Here is a 5,655-nt window from a genome sequence, read left to right on the forward strand (position 1 = left end):
GATATAGTCGTCCGATTTTGATGAAATTTAAAACATAATTCTGAAATATTTAACCAGTACTATATGTCGAAGAACTAATAGAAAAATTTAAAAACTGCAAAGTTATAATTTTTTTGTATTATTTTCCGATTGTTCCTATGGGAGCTATATGATATAGTCGTCCGATTTTGATGAAATTTAAATCGTAATTCTGAAATATTTAACCATTACTATATGTCAAAGAACTAAAAAAAAATTTAAAAACAGCAAAGTTATAATTTTTTTTTATTCGTTTTGCGATTGTTTCTATGGGAGCTATATGATTTAGTCATCCGATTTTGATGAAATTTAAAACGTAATTCGGAAATATTTAACCATTACTATACGTCGAAGAGCTAAAAAAAAATTTAAAAAAACAGCAAATTTATAATTTTTTTTATTTATTTTTTCGATTGTTCATATGGGAGCTATATGCTATAGTCGTCCGATCCGGCTCGTTCCAACATATATACTACCTGCAGTAGAAAGACAACTTTTGGAAGTTTCATGCAGATAGCTTTAAAAGTGAGAGTCTAGTTTGCGTAGAAACGGACGGACAGACGGACATGGCTAGATCGACTCGCCTAGTGATGCTGATCAAGAATATATGTACTTTATAGGGTCGGAGATGTCTCCTTCACTGCGTTGCAAACTTCTGACTGAAATTATAATACCCTCTGCAAGGGTATAAAAACATTGAGCAGGTCATGGGCAGGCACAGATCAATATCGAAACTGTAGTTCTTGAAAACCACTGTGAAAAACCTTAGACATAATCAAATTATATTAATATACATGCTTCTGTGGAATGCCAACTGCGTCTCACGGCATAAACTTAAATAATTCAGTTCCTGAGTGTAGATCACAACGAAACTCACGAGTAAATAAAACTTACAAAAAATAGGCAAGACCATCCAGATGGCAAAGCCCACGGCGGAACCCGCATCTTAACAAGAAGCCTCGTTAAACACCACTTTCACCAAAGGTGTGCAAACAAAATTATTTGCAGGCTACATGGATTATCCTTCTACTGCATGGATTTCGCTTCATAGCAGAAGCTGGCTACAATAGCAAGCATAAGCGCTGGGGATATCGCCTTGTGTCCACCTAAGGCAGATTATATAAACATGCCACAAGCTGGACGCCGTTTCACCGGGCAGCCCTACATATTGGCCAACAAGTCCCAGAAGCTTTCAGATGTAATGTTTTTTCTGTGACGGAAAACATCTCTGGCAATCTTATAAGGACCACTCACTTTTTATCGGACCAGTTCTTTTAACTCTGCTTCAAAGCCCTGAAGTAAAGGAGCATCCTCCAGGCTGAAACAACAAAAAGTATATAGGCCTTACCTCAAAAAGTATAAAGGTTCCCACATTGAACTAACCCTGCAGCTCAACATCAAGGAGGACATAGATTGTTACTCCATGCACTGGAATCTGTTTATGCTCCAGCAACCAAAATCTCTACACCACAAGGTAAAGGTGTGCAGACCAAATATTACAAAAATAATCTTCAAACTAAACAGTTTGTATTGGAAAAGGGGCGTTGGAAACGTGTTTGGCAAGCCAGGAGATCATCCTCGAAACAATGTCTTAAGGAGGCTACAACCAGTAAAAAGCATCCCTTGCTCACCCAAATCAAAGAAACCTATAACCCTATAAGAAACTCTTCAGGCAGCCAGACCCTTAGCGACAATGACAAGGCCTGTTCATTTCATCATCATTCAAACCCTGCAACTGACTTGTTTACCATACCATCGTCAGTGTTGAGACAGGTACCATTTTTTTTACCTAGGTAAGGTAAAAGGTAGTTGCAAATATTTGTACCTAGGTAAGGTAAAAGGTATGCAATTTCTTCTGTACCTAGGTAAAGGTAAAAGGTAAAAACTACAAGTTAAAAATTTTTTAAATTTGAAATTTTTATTATCAGTTTCTTTTTCTGAGATACAAAGATATAAACATAAGTCACATTGGTTTCTTTTTTTGAGATCACCGGAAATTTTCACTTCTATTTTTGAATTTTTCGCTTTCAAAGCTTCATACGAAGAATAACTGTTCGGGTGAACCCTCTGAAAAAAAGTGTCATAATGTTTTAATGTCTTCATTATACTTGTTTAATTTAAACATTATTATGTGCTTAGTCATACATATATTTATAAAAATGTGGTTTAATAAAAAAAATAGTTTTACATTTTTTGGTGGAAAATAAAAAATAAAAATAAAGAATGACCACCCCATCAATGTCCATAAAATTATGACCATATGTATGTATCCGTCAATTTCTTATTAAAATGCACTTTTAGATTATTTAAACTTATGGAAAATAATTTTCGCGCGAAAAAATGCATGTGCATAGATATGCACATTTACATTTAAACATACACTCCAATAAGCACATATTCATACATATATGATGCATACATAAATATGTGCTTGTTCACATACTCAAATAATTCGAAGGTGCATTAAAAAAATTGCGGGAATCGTGCTGCTTCATGCTATGATTGTTTAAATGTTTTAATGAAATAGGCACAATCTATACATAAATACATACATATGGTCATATTCACATTGATGACTGCACCACATAAATGTATGAATAAGCACATATGTATATACATATGTTTAAAAGCACATGTGCATGTCTACGCACATGCATTTTTTCGCGCGAAAATTAATTATCAATTCACTTCACAGTTCACTTACCTTCAGATGTTTATGCAAGTTGCCGGTTGACTTTTCATCAAATTTGATAGTTTGGTTCACACACAGTTTGCACTTCCCGTCCGGTAAAAAGAAAGTACCATTTAAAATTAATGGTAGTTCCTTTTTTTCTGCGTCTTCTTTTCTCATTTTAAGATTTGTTGTGACGTTTTCTAGGAACCAATGTCATCGACAAAAGTGCACTGTTTAGGTAGCAACGGCATTGCTAATTTAGCATTATACCAAATTCCAACGGAAAATATTTTTGCATTCTTACCATAAAGACCTCTGTGAGTAAGTGGTGGAACTATCATATTTCTAAGTTTTCGATTGCATTGCTGTGAAGCAGGGCTATTTCTAATATGCACAATATTTACATACACGTATGGAAGTACCTAAATACCTTACATAGCTAAAACTTAAGGTAAACGAAAATCGTACCTAGGTAAGGTAAAAGGTAGCCAAATATTTTTTTACCTAGGTAAGGTAAAAGATACCGAAAAAAATTACCTAGGTACATACCTAGGTACAAGTACCTAGATACACCCCAACACTGACCATCGTACTGAAACGTAAACGTAGTCAATTAGGTTTTAGCCAAATGATGTTGCCATAATTGTCTCCAGACGGTAACTTAATTACTCTAAAATTGATAATTGAACTTCCGAACTGTGCATTGTTAGTTCTTGAAACGAATTAACTTCGTTGTTTTCGTCCCACCAATATTATAAACAACGTGTCCGACTGACAAGCGAGAATGCAAAGAAGGTTGGGATGCAAGGATATAAGGATTCTATTTGCCGACGTAAACCTCGGCCTCTGGCTAATAATGGCAATGTATTATATTGACGTATTCTTCGCCGTCTCTGAATGCGCCGCTGTCCTTTAGCCCGTTATTTTTCTTTTTGCTCACGGTATTCCGACGCTCTTTTTTATTGCTGCCTTTTTCGGACTCTTCCTGTCCGTCTTTGTGCACACGGTACGATACTTTCTCGCCGCACTACCGTTACTACGGGCGAAATCGCCGCGAATCTGGCAACTAGTAGGCCTGAACCTGTATGATCGCTTACACTGCTTGCGTTAATTGTGGGGAGTTATTCAACTCCTTCCCCATCTTCTCAAGAAAGAGAAAAAATCGGCAATCGTAATGACACAGACCAATAAGTTTACTCTTGTGTTTCTTAAAACTGCTAGAAATATGCCTTCTGACGCACATAAACCTATAAACCGCACAATGTAATCCCGCCACATCAATTTGGCCTTCGAGAAAGCCATGAAACCAAAGGGCAAGTCAACAGAATAATATCAGAACTACGGACTGCATTCGAATATCGGGAATACTTTAGTGCGATGTTCCTTAATGACGCACAGGCTTCCGACCGAGGCCTTGATGCACAAAAACATACAGATTTTGCCGGAATACACTCACGAGTTACTTCAGTCGTACCTTTACAATAGTGTCTACTAGACGTCTTAATTATATAAGTTGGAATTCCTTAAGGTAGCGCTCTTGTTCCAACTCTGTTTGTCCTATACACAACGTATTTCCCACGATTGGCTAACAACATCTACCGTGATCATTAGTTGGTCCAGACTTTTAGCTTATCACCTCATGGTACTGGTACCTGTCCCACAAAACCTGAATAATACGCATATCTTTATCCGACTTTATCCCAAAATCTTCAAAGAATTTGGGCAAATTTGTTTTTGTTTTTACTGTTGTCGCACTTTTTTTTGTGCACAGATTTTAAGAGCGCAGAATGTTGGATAACAACAGAAGAAAGCCAGAGTTTCATTGACCTTAAATCTTTATATATAGAAGAAAGTCGTGTTTGTTACACTATATATAACTCAAGAACGGCTGAAATGATTTGGCTGAAAATTGGGGGTAGCTTAAAGCCAGGAGAAGGACATAGAATATCGTTTGTCCCATTTGATCGCGTACTAGTCTTCAAAATGCAGACAAATTTTTTTTTCGGTTTCGTCATTTGTTTCAACCGAATTGCGTCGACTGTATTTCAAAATAGTTACATCAGTAAATAATAACTTTCAGCATAACTAATAATGCCGCGACCATGACGATCGAATCTTTCCGGAAAAATCAGTAATGCAAGAAGGATACGAAACATTTAGAATGAAAGGACTGCAGAAGAAAGAGAAATTGCACGTGAAGAGCGCCTCGTTAGTGTGGCTCAACTTCGAGACTCTCAATCACAAGAGCGAATTGAAGTAGCCCGTAAAACGGCTGCGTTGGCAATGCGAAATTTTCGAGCCATCAACTAGATAATTTTTAACACAGAAGAGATTTATTCTGTGTGGATTTGTATCGAGCAGCGTTACGATACGCCTATATCAATGATTACAGTTTGCATTAAAGCGTTTGCATTGGTCCAATGTACGTTGTTCGTGAGTATTGTGGTGCATTAAAGTATTCTGAAAAAAAACGGATTCTGCTGCCCTAGTCATAAAGTAAAATTACCTTTTTGACACCGCCACCTGAGCCATTGTATTCACTGCTTTGTGGCGAAACTCCCGAGTCACGACACTTTCTTGCTAGCATTCAAAATAACAATGGTTGATTCCAAATTACGTCATTTGGTGCAGATATTATTGAAGAACAAGGACTTTATCCGATTTTCAAGGTGTATTTATTTCTTCAAGATCTGCAGCAACTACTTCATGAGAATCATGCGTTGGGCAAGAAAAATATGTGAGAAGATATTTTACATCAAATTCGTGTCAGTTCCTGAAATCACGATCTTGAAATGAATGAAGTGATACAAAATCGGGCTCTAAGCATGATTAAAGACATGTGCTCATGTGCTGTGTTTTATTAGTCAGGTTAAAAATGCCATCGCGAAACGAATGTCGTATTTAATCGAGAACGTGAAAATGATAACCAGGAATTAGATCAAGTATTTCAAACGAATGTACCC

General features: G+C 36.7%; 1 long non-coding RNA gene across 3 annotated transcripts; it reads right to left on the reverse strand.

The window, feature by feature from the left end:
• Positions 1-1,917: 1,917 nt before the first annotated feature.
• LOC121467678 lies at positions 1,918-4,327 on the reverse strand. Of its 3 annotated transcripts, none has more exons than XR_005977763.1 (3): positions 2,997-3,271; positions 2,723-2,945; positions 1,918-2,085 (listed from the first exon to the last, which is right to left on the reverse strand). It is a non-coding gene; the product is annotated as an uncharacterized LOC121467678 (long non-coding RNA). The 3 variants fall into 3 exon arrangements; XR_005977762.1 differs by having other exon boundaries at positions 2,723-2,922; positions 2,997-3,268; XR_005977761.1 differs by having other exon boundaries at positions 2,723-4,327.
• Between the last annotated feature and the right edge of the window lie 1,328 nt (positions 4,328-5,655).

Source organism: Drosophila elegans, unplaced genomic scaffold (genome assembly GCF_018152505.1).
Source record: "Drosophila elegans isolate 14027-0461.03 unplaced genomic scaffold, ASM1815250v1 contig_5, whole genome shotgun sequence".
NCBI classification, from domain to species: Eukaryota; Metazoa; Arthropoda; class Insecta; order Diptera; family Drosophilidae; genus Drosophila; species Drosophila elegans.